We start from the raw sequence: 14,825 nt of genomic DNA, 5'->3' as shown, positions 1-14,825 counted from the left end.
GTTCCCAGGCTAGGGGTTGAATCAGAGCTATAGCCACTGGCCTACGCCAGAGCCACAGCAACGCAGGATTCGAGCCGCGTCTGCCACCTACACCACAGCTCATGGCAATGCTGGATCCTTAATGCACTGAGCAAGGCCAGGGATTGAACTCGCAACCTCATGGTTCCCAGTCAGATTCGTTAACCACTTCGCCATGACGGGAACTTCTGGCTTCTCTATTGAAAGTGATCACTTCCTGTTCTGAACTCTCCCACCATGTTCTGCTTTCACACTCATTTGGCACTGTTGAACCACCAGGAAGAGGAACCTAACTAGATTATAAGACATGTAAAGGCAGGAACAATACCTTGTATGTTTTGTGTTTTCCTTTTATTATCTTTCATTACACTTTTCGGTAAAGGAGTCACTACTCTGGTAAAGGAGTTAACTTAAAAATGAGTTAGGGGGGGTTCCTATTGTGGTGCAGTGGAAACGAATCTGGATTAGTATGCAAGAAGATGTGGGTTCCATCCCTGGCTTTCTCAGTGAGTTGGGGATCCGGCGTTGCTGTGAGCTGTGGTGTAGATTGCAGACATGGCTTGGATCCTGCATTGCTGTGGCTATGGTGTAGGCCAGCAGCTGTAGTTCTGATTTGACGCCTAGCCTGGGAACCTCCATATACCGCAGGTGCGGCCCTAAAAAAAAAAAAGAAAGAAAAAAGAAAAGTTAGGGTTTGGTTGATGAAGTACACACAGGCACCTCATAATGAGCTCATTTCATCTTATTATCCTAGGGGAGCCAGGTAGTGGGGTTCTGTTGTAGTAACAGTAATAGCCATCATGTACTGTGCCATTACTATGTACTTAGCATAAGCTATGTCAAGAGCAAAGGAAAAAATGAAGGAATCGAGGAGAGAGTATGGCATTTTGAGTGGTGAAAAGAAGCAGGAGCAGATTAGAATGAGAGAAATGGGATCTAGTTCTAATTAAGATTTTTTTTAATGGAAGAGATCAATTTCTTAGGAAAAAGGACTTTTAAATGCTAATGCATTGTTATACTTATGCTTTATATTTAAACAATACTTCATTATGTTTCTTTAGGTGATTATACTCTACAATATATTTGTGTGTACCTATATGTATATAATTTTTTTTTTTTTTTAAGCTCTGGAGGGTACAGACACCTGCTAATAACTGTGATTAGGGAATGAAGTACCTAAGTGATTGAGTAAACCCAAAAGGGTCTAAATTATGCGACTACATCTAGTATGGGGTGTGAGAAGGGAAAGGAGATGACTGACGACTGGATGTGTCCCATTTGTGGATTGTTTTTATTTTTATAAATGCATAATTATGTGTGTATCAGCCAGAGTCTCATTCAAAAAAAATAAACCACCCCGATTATTTTAACAGTGAGAATTTAACATAAAGAAGTTTTAACCAGGTATTAAAGAACTGAAAAGGCAAAAAGGGGACACTGATGTATCACAGGGGTAATGCCTGCACAAAGGAGCCACCATCTAGGGCTGCGGAACAAAGAGAGGCAGTTGGGGTGGTTACATTTTAGGAGCTTGGAAGGTAGTGCTACTGCCTCAGGATCTCAGAGAACAGATTCAGATCTCTGAAAAGGGGGTTTCTGCAAAGATTGGGAAAACTGCAAACTGGAATCAACTACCTATGGGGAGGGCTCAGGGAGAAGAGCCATTATTGGGCAACATCCACAGGAATAGGAAGCAAACAGGAAGCAGCTGGTTCTTCCTCTTCCTTCCACCTTTCTGGCTCCTTCTGGCGCCCCCTAATGGAGACAGATGGCTGAGCCTCTTTCTCAGGCTCAGGGCATACACAATAGTTTATTGATGAACTTAGGTACAGCTCATTGATTAAGCTGTGTGGCAAACGCTATGATCCTGGAGGATGAATAAATAATTCAGCTCTACCATTATCATAGGAGTCAGAAATGGCCTCAAAGGGGTTATAAATGGACCCTATGTTTACATGTAACTAGTTTCCTTGGAGAAGAACATTAGTTTGGTAGAGAGGACACAGAGCTAGGAGCCAACATTTTTTATTTTCTTTCTGCCTCCGTTACTGAGTGGGCAGTCTTATATAAACCACATAATTAAAATAAAACTGGGAGTTTCGTTGTGGCTCAGTGGTAACAAACCCAACTAGTATCCACAAGGATGTGGGTTCAATCCCTGGCCTCCCTCAGTGGTTTGGGGATCTGGTGTGGCCGTGAGCTGTGGTGTAGGTCTCAGACCCTGTGCTGCTGTGGCTGTGGTGTAGGTCGGCAGCTGCAGCTCCAATTCGACCCCTAGACTGGGAACTTCCATATGTCATGGATGCAGCCTTAAAAAAAATCATTTAGAATAGTCTGTTTCTTGCTTTTGGCAAGTAGCTCTGTGGCCACATCCATATCTGACTGTAACCCTTAGTGTTAAGTTGGGATGAGGCTAACACCCACTTTGTATTATATTGCTTTTCCCATTTTTATATTCCATTTGACTTTTAAATTTTCAGTCTACCATGAGCCTTTGCGATAGATTAATATTTTCACAGCAGAAAGGTTCAAAGCCCAGGGAATCTCGAGAACTAGCCTGAGGACACCCACCTGGTAAGAACTGAACTGGGATTTGAACTTGTGATGAGTTTTAGCTAAAGTGACAGTATCAGGACTGCTAAGACTAAAAGTGATCCTGTCTTAGAAATCCAATTTTTTTAAATAACAACTCTCCTGTCAGTATAGATAAACTTGTAACTCTTGACAAGCCAGGGATAGGGACAGTGATAAACTTCCAGCCCCTCAGACAAGTGACCTGATACCAACGAATCCCTAGCACCATCACTGTAGCAAGGTATAGGCAAGCCACACACTGCACTGCTACCACCCACAGAATGTCCCCAGGAACTTCCCATCACACTAGAGGGCCTGGAATATGAAAGATGGCAAAACTTTTAAGGACCTTTGGGAGTCTGTGATTTTATAAGGACAGACACCATTTTCTTAGAAATGTCCCTATGGGGGGAAAAATATGCATATGGGCAAAATCAAGCCATCTCTGTTCACCAACAGGTGACTTTAGCCAGCACTTTCATGGTGTCACTTTTATTAAAAAGTTCCTAATAGTACATGATGGAAAGTGGTCTAAAAAAAAAAGAATGTATGTATATATGTATGACTGGGTCACTTTGCTGTACAGCAGAAACTGAAGGAGCATTGCTAATCAACAATATAACATTTTTTAAAAGTTCCTAATAGTCTTTTGGACCCTAATCTTCTGGGAAATGAGGGTTTCCTATAATAACAAGAGACCTGCCTCAGAGGGAGATCTTGACTTCTCCTTTGAACGTCTGAGGAACCCCTAAAACAGTTTCCATAGGAATGAAAATGAAGGGAGGAGGGCAGACCTCCCCAAGAGGTGGTCCTGGGTACAGGGGTGCTAGGATTTACTTCAAGGATAGTTAAGGTGAAAGAGGGTGGAGATCAGCTCCTGCAGCTCCCCTTCCTCCCCAGAGGGGCCGGAAGTCCTTTGAGAATCTGTTACTCCCCTTCACCACACGCTTCCCCCAGCTGGTGGCCCACATCCACCTCAGACTTGGAAAGGAATTACCGTAATCAGCTATCAAGGTCAACAGCTAGTTGAATCCAACTCTACTGGAAGGAGTTTGGAAGGCTTTGGAGGTTTGTTAGATCCAGCTCAAATCCCCTGTCCTCCCCAGACTGTGCAAATCTATACAGGTACATTGAGCCTAGGTTTCTTCCTTTGACAAACGGGGGTAGTAATACCCATCTGACTGGCTGGTGTATTACTTTCCTATGGCTGTCATAACAGAATACCACAAACTAGATGACTTAAAATAAGAGAAACTTACCCTCTCATAGTTCTGGAGGCTGGGAGACTAAAATCAAGGTATCAGAAGGGCTATGTTCTCTCTGAAGCCTCTAGGGAAGAATCCTCCCCTGGCTCGTCCAGCTCCCCGTGGCCCCTGATGTTCCCTGGCTTAGGGCAGCATAACTTCAGCCCCTGCCATCTTTGCACTGTCTTCCTTGCCGAGTCTCTGTTCTCTCCTCCTGTAAGGCCACCAGTCATTAGATTTAGAGCCAACCCTAATCCAGGATGATCTTGTCTTTATCCTTAACTAATTACATCTGCAAAGACCCCATTTCCAAATAAGATCAAATTCTGAGGTTCCAGGTGGACATGAAGTCGGGGCAGGGAATGGGGAAGCACTATCAACCATAATGACTGGTTAGGAGGTTGAATAAGAAGGTTGCAGTTAAAGTGTCTCATGTAATACCTGCACGTTATACATCTTTAAGAAATACAGGGGTGGTTATTGGTTTTTTGGTTATTTTTTTGCAGCAGTAGTCATCATTGCTTTCCTTTTTCTTTCTTTTTTTTCTTTCTTTTTTTTGGCAGCACCCACAGCATATGGAAGTTCCTGGGCCAAGGATCAAACCCAAGCCACAGCAGTGACCTGAGCCACAGCAGTGACAACACCAGATCCTTAATCTGCTGCACTACAAGGGAACCTCCCTCATTGCTTTCCTAGGAAATAAAGAAAAAGGTCTGATTTGAGAATGAAAGGACAGGCCTGAGGAGCAGCAGGGGAAGGATGGTAGAGAAAAAGTAGGAGGTTTGGAATGTGGGAGGAGAAAGTGCTCAGGCGACATTCTTTACTGCCTGGGTTTGCTTGGTTCCTGAGCCCTCAGAGGCCAAGGCCTGGGATGCACTGGGGATTAGACAGGAAAGCTGGACGCCTCATCCTGGCCCAGCCTGGCCATCTCCCCATGGTGGCCTTATTTCCCTGAGGGAAAAGAAACCAAAGAATCTGGGGAAAGAAACTCTATGTTGCCCACTTCTTCCGCTCCTTCTGATACAGGTATTTCAGAAATTTTCTTACGCGAGTGGGAGAAGCTCTGCCTCTGAAGCAGCGTGCCGGGGCCCCTCCCCGAAAAGTAAGTGAATCTCAGTGCTGAGTGTGGAGAGAAATTCCTGTTATTTCAGAAGATTCCTGAGCCCTGGAAATGAACCAAGCATAACACAAATATGAAGCCAAAGGCAGCTGGAAAAGTTAGGCCCCTTCCTCCCCAAAGCCAGAATGATGGGCATCCTGGATGTTTGAAAATTTAGTCAACACAATTCTGAAGACAACAAAAGAGCATCCTGATGTAAACTGTTCACTGCCAGGCACTGTAACTATTAGTTTGGATGTAAGTGTGGCACATGTTTATATTACCAAAGAGACTGAAGGGCAAGAGGTGAGTCATGACCAAAAATTATTAGGATAAAGATTCCCTGGAAGAATTAACTTCTTTCCTCCAGAGACTAGCCTAGTAGCCTGTCAGTCAGGTGTTTGTTTTTTGTTTTTTTGGTACCATGAACACTTTGACGGTCTGGTGAAGTCCCATGGGCCGCTTCTCAGAATAATGTTTTAAATAAAATAAAATTAAATTGCATTAAAATATATAAGACCACCAAGCAAACTAATGATATCAAAAGACAGTAACTAAAATACCAACGACAAAACTATAAATTTGTGATATGGCGCATAAGCATTTCTTTCTTAGTGGATTAAATCACAAGATCTAGCAACAGGTCCTACAGCTACTGTCGTTTTGAAGCAATGAGGGATATAAATGATTCTTCAAGATCTCTGCAGCAACTGTAGTGGGCTTGACAAATATCCGTGATTTGTTGCCTACATTCACAATTGAAGAAAGTCCTAAATTTCAGTTAGAGGTTAGTGAAAATATACATAATTTTTTTTCCCTCGTCCAAGTTCACAGGACTCTATTCCTAGAGATCGTTGTCCCCCACATTTAGAGCCCTTATTCTGAGCAAACTTTTCAAAAGTACCCAATTTTTGGTGGGGCTCTGCCAGCAAGCCCGAGCACCAACTCAGTTATATTAGCAAAGGCGGCCCCCTCCTGGCCAAAATGCACATGGCACTCATCCGAAAACATTTAATTGGCCGTGTTAGAAAACAATAGGTCAGGCAATTAATTCACTGACTCACATCAAGAAATGGAGCGCGGAAGGCTACTTGTCAGCCAGGCCCCGGGGTATCTAATCAGTACAGATTTAAAAGCCCCATTTGGCTTAATGAGAAAGTGCTGATGGTCTGTGCGATTGGTCATTAGCAGAGGAGGAGATGCCAGACTAGATGGCTGTTTCTAAGGGGACGGCTTTCTCCTCTCCTGGTCAACGGCAGTAAACCCTGCAGATTGTTCAAAGGTTAGATTTCCCCATGGGCTTGTCTGACTGGGGTCTTTAAAACCTGCTTGGAGCTTGGATTCAAGGGCAAAGGAAGGAGAGGAGATATGAATTCAGGACTTGGTATGTGCCAGAAACCAGACTAAGTATTCAGGTACGCCATTGCAGTCCATTCCCAAAGCAGCTCTGCATGAAGTTCTTATTGTCTTTAGTTACAGAGGTAACTGAGGCTTGGAGAAGAAAGTTGTCCCTTGCCTGTGGTCACAGAATGAATGGCCGGGTGGGTTAGGGGGATGGGTAGCCCACCTGATGCCCAGTTTCTGCCACCAGAGGCAATGAGATTCCCACATCAGGGTCCACTAGTGTTAACGCAGAGTTCTGGAGCCTGTCACGGGCTTCCAGTGGCTGGCTTCCCAATTACTAATGGCGTGAACTTAGGTTTAGCCATCAATCTGTGCCTCAGTTTCCCTATCTGGAAAAGGAGGATAACAATAATACGTATTGTTAGGGTTGTAAAAATTAAATGTTAAACCCCTTGAACGGTGCCCAATGTCTGTAGATATTCAACAGAACACAGCTATTATTACTCTGAGACAATATTGCCTCCTGAATACCAAACCTTCAACACCCTAAACCAGCGTTCCTCAAGGACAGGTGATTTCGTTCCCTGGGGGAAATTTGGTTATGTCTACAGATATTTTTGGCTGTCATAGCTAGAGAGGCCAGCAATATTGTTAAAAATTCTACAGTTCATGGGACAGCCCCTACATCAAAGAATTATGTGACCTCAAATGTTAATAGTGCCAAGGCTGAGAAACTCAGCCCTTAGACCGAACATCAGTGAAGTGGAGAATATTTTGCTAGATATGATGAAGAGCTACGTGGACACTGAAAGCCCCCATCCTAGTGGAGGGATGCCAGGCAATAAAAGCATAAATAAACTGGAAACTATTAGGTGACAGTAAAGGCTGTGATAAAAATAGAGCAGTGTGGCAGATACAGAGTGATGGGATAGGCACTTTAGAGTGGATGAGCAGAACATTTCCTCACTGGAGGGTGCATTTAAACTGGACCTGAATGGCAAGAAGTGACCAGCCATTGAAGATCTGAGCAAGGAGCCTGGCTGGCAAAGGAACAGTTCCTGTGAAGGTGTCAAGGCAGGGACAGCCTTGATGGGACTAAGAAACAGAAAGGATGGGAAGACAGACAGTAGAGGTGGAGAGGGAGATAGGGATGCAAATAAAATCCCAATAAGGCCCCACAGACAGCTTCCTTTGGGCAGCCCTACTTCCTGGTGTACTCCTTGGGAAAAAATATTGCCTCTAAGTACTTGACAATAACCAAAATATATGATTTGTTCTGTGATATACATTTTAAGTTGGTTTTAATATCATTGCTTCCTTTAGGAAGCAATAATAGTGTGTCTCTTCCTTAGAAATGAATTAGTTAGCAAGGTCAGTTAATGGATCTGCTTACTTCCGGTTTCAGATAAACCACATTATGTCTTCCTGTAGCATGGGGGTTATTCAAATGCAGTGCCATAAAACGGAAGTTTAAAAGGAAGGAGACCAGAACACAGCTCCATTTTGCTCTGTTGGAGCCTTTCAGCTGCCCTGAGTAGAATGCAATATTGCAACACATATTTCAAGAATCAATAAAGCCAGGAGGTGGGGAAGAGGGCAGCAGTGTACAAGCCTTGCCCGTGGCTACTCTGCACTCACGTCAGAGGCCAAGGAAAGGCCCATAAAAGGAATCGATAATCTAATTCTTCCTCTGTTTCTGCTGGATTTCTCACAGAAACCTGAGCCAGAGTTGTAATTTATCGAGCCAGTAAACAAAGTAAAATTTGATAGATGTCTACCAGACTGATGGGTTTATGAAATGGAAGGGGACAGTCAGGAGGAGGATTCTATTTTTGAAGATGGGATAAACTGTATCCAGGGTCTTCCAGGCTGGAATGTGTGTGAGGTAAACAACAGAAAGCCAACCCTCAGAGGTCTGGACACACTGTTTGGTGCATCCTTAAACAGCTCTGGATTCCAAGTCTTCTCTGGGTGCTCTATTACAGTTAGTTTTAAAAAGTTTGTCAGGCGATGTTTGGGATTATTACCAGACCCCAGTTAGAAAGCACACGGGCTCTCTAAAAGCTAGCTCTCAGTTAGTGAAGCTGACAAAGCTAGACTGGCAGCTATTTCCCAGAGTCAGCACTGGTTCATGACTCAAGTAACTCAATCAGGACAAATTGTGAATTGTCTCCTGCTCTTCTTAACCTTAGGACCCCAAGTTTTGTTCAGGGCAATAAATTGTACCCAGTTAAAAGACTATGTTTGTATTTCCCAGCACCGCTAAAGCTGTGTGTAGCCACATAATTAACTCCTAGCCAATGAAATTAACAAAAGTGTTTTGTGTGACCTCTCAGAAAGCTTCTTAAAAGACAGATGATGTATATACTTTCTCATTCTTTCCTTGCCTCATTCTGCTGCCTGGAGTATGAATATGATGGCTGGACCTTTACCAGCCATTTTGTGCTATGAGAACAGCTTCATACCCTAAGGAAGGAAGGCAGTGGTGACTAGAGAGAGGCTGGATCTCCAAGGACTTTGTGGTGGTGGCATACAAACCTAACCTAAAGTATCCTATCTCTGGACTTGTGTTATGTGTAAGAGAATCAACTGCTTCTATATTACTTAAATCATGATTTTTAAGTTTTTGTTTAAGGAAGCCAAAACTAATCCTGAATGGTACACCAATATTTGCATAATCTGCCCACATTGAGAGATGATTTATCAAGACTAAGAACTCTCATAAAGTCTCATGTTATCTAGGTTTCTTAAAATTATTATTTCAAAATAATAATATTTTACAATAAGACTGACACTATATTAGGTTTTAGCTGACCAATTTTGACTTCATAAGGGACCCCCTATTAATCTAAGGGGTATTTGAATGCACCTCGGCAGATCTCATCAAGTGAAAAGAATGGGATTCAGATGACCTGAAAAAAAGGGGACCTTTCTCTCTTAAAACTGGTTTAAGACATCTGGAATCATTGGTATACGGAAATAGAGACCCTCATTGTCAGGCTGCTACATATAGCAGCATATCAATAATTCTCAGCTAATACCGTGTCACTAAAAGACACGGAAAGTCCTCTTTCCCTTGAGCCTCCTGATCATCTGATGCAATGGTGTGCACTGACTGGCCCTACAGTGGCCATTCCTGGGGTTAAAACAAGAGAAGTAGCTCCTTGCAGCATGTGGTCATCATCACTGTGGCTCACCAAGTGCTTCTCACTCCCCACCTTCCAGCCACCTGACAGAGTTGTCCTTCCTGGATCTCAGTGGTTGAGGGGGGCTGTGTTCTGGCCAGTGAACTGTATCACTTCCCAGTTTGGCATGTACGGCTCCCGTGAGACCCTTCATAATTGTATCTTTCCTTTGCCATTGTATCAGGTAGCGGCTGTCCACCAGCTGAGTCCAGGAAGGCAAGGGATGCCACCACCAAGCAGGGTCCCCAAAGGTCTTTTATTGGACACGTAGTGTGGGCTAGAAATACGTCTCTTTTGCTTCAATCCTGTGAGATTTCAAGGTTGTTACTGCAGCATAATCTATCTATTCTCCTGACTGGTGCACTACACCATCCAGAAAAAAACCTTCTGAGGATGGCAGTAATCACAGAGGAACCGAATGATGTAATCTGTGGTTCCAGGAATCAGAGGATATGTGGGTAAAATTCCCTCTGATTTGACTCATCCATTTAATCCTTTTAACACCAAGAAATTCAGTTCAAAACTCTTCTTTGTTGTTGTTGAGAAGTTGTCTATAACATATCTGTCTACAAAAATCTGTCAGTAAACAAAGCAGTCCTCCGGTTTTTCAGTGACTTCAGACTGTCAAACTTACTGTGAGCCCACATTTACATTCCATACACCACTGGCTCCACCGTGTGGTGTTCAGAATAAATAACATTTATCATAGGACTATAAAAGCAAGGTCACGTATTCAATAACACCCTTTATGCCTTGAAGGGGGCCTGCACATCATAAAAAAAAAAAAAATCCTATCCAAGTTGTGAGGGCATTCAATCAAAAGGGAGAGGGAAAATGTTTCTGTCATGTGATCTAGGAAACACAACAGTTCTGAGACTCACTCATGACTTTGTTTATTCAACTAATATTTACTGAGTTCTGCTCTGTTTCATTTATTGTCCTGCACCCTGGGGATACAGCAATGAACAAGATAGAGTTCCTGCCTTAGTTAGAAAGACAGACAATAGAACAAATCAACAAAATGATATTTACTACAATGTTGGATGTGATAAGTGCTATAAACCAAAATGAATCTGGGTTAGGATACAGAGAGTGATAGGAAGGGGTCTTTTAAATCAGGTTGACAGAAATAGGGGCAAGCAGTCCACATTTAGCTCCCCTAAAGTTGCTTTAGATTCATGACACAGCATATCAAATACAAATATTTGCTTGAGACATAAAAGATTAAAATGCTTCATGATGCTCAAATCTTGGTTTCTAAACCTTGTCCTGTCTTAGTTCGTTCAGGCTGCTATAACAAAAATGCCACAGACTGGGTGGCTTAAACAACAGTTATTTCTCACAGGTTTGAAGGCTGCAAAGTCTAAAATCAAGGTGTTACAGATTCAAGGGCTGTTGAGAGCTACTTTCTGGTTTGTAGATGGCCATCATCTCACTGCATCCTCCCAGGTAGCAGGGGGCTCTCTGGGGCCTCTTCTAGGAGGACACCAATCACAATTAGGAGGGCTGCACCTCCAAGACTTAATCCCGCCCAAAGGCCTTACCTCCTAATAACATCACGCTGGAGGTGAAGATTTCAACATGAATTTGGGAGGGATGCAAATATTCAGGATGTAGCAATTGCCCTGAGAATAAATCTTGATTTCCTGGAGAAACCGCTGGTTTTTCAAGTCTGAGGCAGGAAATGGACAAGAAGATCTGAGGACATATTGTTGTGCCAGGAAACACAGAAGCATTCAGAGACCGACAGCAGGGTCAGGATAGTCTTTAATCTGAAACAGCAGATTATAGGGGCTCCCACTGGCAAATTGGGGGCCATTTAAGCACCAAGAAGAGTAACCGTAATTGCTATTACATTGGATGATTTAAAGTCATGAGTTTGTGCTATTTCGTAGAACGCCAACAAAAGATATTATGGCATTAGAGAACCACTTTGCAAATTATACTGGAATACCGATTGATACAAGGATTATTTTATCTTAATTTCCCATTGCTGATGTAACAAAGTACTCTGCAAACTCAGTGGCCTAAAACAACATATATTCATCATTTTACAATTCCAGAGGTCAGAAGTTTAAAATGGGTCAGCATGGCTCTGTTCCTTCTGCAGACTCTAAAGGAAAATCCATTTCTGCCTCTTTTGGTTTCTAGATGCTGTTTCTGGATGCTATCTACAGTCTTGGCTCTCATGGCCCAACATCACTACAACCTCTACGTTCATGATAGCATCTCCTTCTCTCTGACTCTGACCCTTCTGCCTCCCTTTTAGAAGGATCCTTGGGAGAACACTGGGCCCACCCAGATAATCAAGGATAATTTCCCCATCACAAGACCCTTAAGCACACGTACAAAGTGCCATTTTGCCATGTAAGACAATATTCACATGTTCCAGGGCTAAGGATGTAGACATCACCAGGGGCCTTATTCGGCCTAACTTGTGTGGGTGTGTGTGTGTGGGTGTGTGTGTGTGCATGTACCCAGATCACTTAAAAGATATTCTTGAATCTAATCAAGCCTTTAGCCCTGACTTCCAGCTTACAGAAATGATACCACAGTAAAATAATCAAATAAATTCGGATATGGGACATGCTGTCTGCTACCCTAGACTCCTCAAAATGGAAATGTCATAAAAAGAATGGAGGATATCCTAAAAATGTTTAAAAGATTTAAGAGACATGGTAAGCAAATGCAATGTGTGAACCTTGATTGAATTTCAGTACAAAAAGATATTTTGAAAACAGTGGAATTTTAAATTTGGATTAAATACTAGATGAAGTAGATGAATATTAAATTATTGCTAATGTTCTTATGTTTATATAGGATAATGTCCCCCCCCCCTTTTTTTGGAATGCCTGTTAAAATATTTAGGAGTAAACATCTGAAATCTTTCAGATGGTTTAGGTAAAACCTCTGTGTGTGTGTGTGTGTGTGTGTGTGTAGACAGAGAGAAAAAGAAAAAGAAAGCTATGGCAACATGTTTGATGAATCTAAGGGAAGAGTATATAGTTGTGTACCATAGCTGTATAGTCAAGTATTCAAATATTTGGCCTAACATTATTCTAGATGTTTTTATGAAGGTATTTTTTAGATGAGATTAACATTTGAATCAGAATACTTTGAGACAAGTAGATTATCCTCCCTAATGTGGGTAGGCCTGATCTAGAAGGAATTCTGCCAGCAGACCACCTTCTGACTTGAACCGCAGCATCAACTTTTCCCTGGGTCTCCAGCTTGCCAGCCTATCCTGCAGATTTTGGACTTGCCATCTTCTGCAATCACACGAGCCAGTTCTTTAAAATTTCTTTCTTAGTGTCTCTCCCCACACATATATGTATATACACAAAAATATATAATATATAGCACAAAATAATAGGACATATTTTATTTATTCTATATAATATATAGAATATATATAATAGAGCACATTATGTGTGTGTGTGTGTGTGTGTGTATGTGTGTATATACTTTATAAAATCCATAAGGAAAAGAGCTGGTGAGGTCAAAACAAATATCATAGAGCCCCTACCATACAACCTTAAATGGCCAAAATCTTTGATGAAACAATCCATCACCATAAGACCAAATCAGCTATATTCAGTAACATGGATAGGAAATTTTTTTCTGGGGTAGCAGAAAATATGCCAATTTATAGTTCATCTGAAACCAACATAATTGGGGAGGAAAAACTCACAGATTAATCAGAGACCAAAAGTGACCAAGTGCATCCAGCCTTCCAACCATCTCCAAGAAGGAGCCTGATGCACAAGTAAAGCCATGTTGGATGCTCTGTACTAGCCTGGCCCACTGAATATCCCCAAGTGACCTTAGTAAGCACCACATAGAGTGGACAAATTGCCAAATCAACTCTGCTCAAATTTACAAATAAGGGACTGTTATTATTTTAAACTACTAAAATTTGGGTTTGTTAAACAGCAATAAACAAATGGCACACCTGTACATGAAGTGAAAGCACAATTAAATGCTTGAATTTTAATCTTTAAGAATTTTTAGAATAATGAATTGTCAGTTCCCTAAAGACCTCCAAAATTATCCACTGATATTCTTGTTTGTGTGTTAGGAGTTTCACTAGGAACTAATGGCTTTTAAAAATATTTGATGTTTCAGCCCACATAACCATTACGCTCTTCGATATTCACCTTGTCCCATCTTACCTAGTGGAAACCCGGACAACTTGGCCCCTGTGTCCTTTCAACATAACTCCAGTCAGCCTTGATAGTGTCCTTGCTTTCTGGCCCAAGAATCTCTCTCAGGCTAATCTCGCTTGTCTTCTGCACAGACTTGGCCTTACTCCCAAAGCCTGGCTCCTTTTATCGAGAATCAATATATAAAGACGGTAATCTGGGCATCAGGTATTTTTTGTGAAGAAACAACATTACATTCTACTCCCTTACTCCCCAGAGAGTCGCCACTATAACGCATTCAGCACCTTATTAATCTCCTGCATTTTAAAAAAGTTTTACAGTCTATGTATATATTCACAAACAATAAATCATACTGTATTTCAAGGACTCTAAATCACACATTCCACATCCATTTAAAAACCATTGAATTGGAGAGGCACCTTAAAACGGATGACGAATCATAGCTTCATCGGTTGCAAGTTTTTCTTTTTAGTATTATGTGCCTTCTTGATCTATTTCATCTTAGATGGAACAGATTCTCTTTTTTATACGGTATAAAAATTTAATCATTTGAGCTTATTTTTCTGCAATTTACTTTTCTTGCTAAACATTTTAGCAAGACTTGTTTAGGTACCATTTGAATATAAATATATAATTTATATATAATAAAAGCAGTCATTTTAAGTCCAATTTGACGAGTTGTGATAACTGTATAATGTGATCTATCACAATTATAGCATACAGTCTTCATCACCCCCAAAATCTTTGTATACCTTTGCAGTCAACCTCCCCTCCTCCACCATTACTCCTGGGAAACTACTACTGATTTACTGTCACCGTAGATTACTTTTAACCTTTTTTTGGAGATATAATTGACATATAATGTTAGTTTTGGATGTACAACATAATGATTCGGTATTTGTACACATTGTGGAATGATCACCACAGTAAGTCTATTAAATGTCCATCACCAGATTTTATTTTTTTGTCCTTTGTCTTTTTAAGGCTGCACCTGAAGCATATGGAGGTTCCCAGGCTAGGGGTTGAACCAGAGCTGTAGCTGCCAGCCTGCACCACAGTCACAGCAACGCCAGATTCGAGACACACCTGTGACCTACACCACAGCCCACGGCAATGCCAGATCCTTAACCCAGTGAGCAAGGCCAGGGATTGAACCTGAGTCCTCATGGATACTAGTTCTTTCATTAACCACTGAGCC

The sequence above is a fragment of the Phacochoerus africanus genome, chromosome 3 (assembly GCF_016906955.1).
Source record: "Phacochoerus africanus isolate WHEZ1 chromosome 3, ROS_Pafr_v1, whole genome shotgun sequence".
In the NCBI taxonomy this organism is placed as follows: domain Eukaryota; kingdom Metazoa; phylum Chordata; class Mammalia; order Artiodactyla; family Suidae; genus Phacochoerus; species Phacochoerus africanus.
This window is presented reverse-complemented; position numbering follows the sequence as displayed.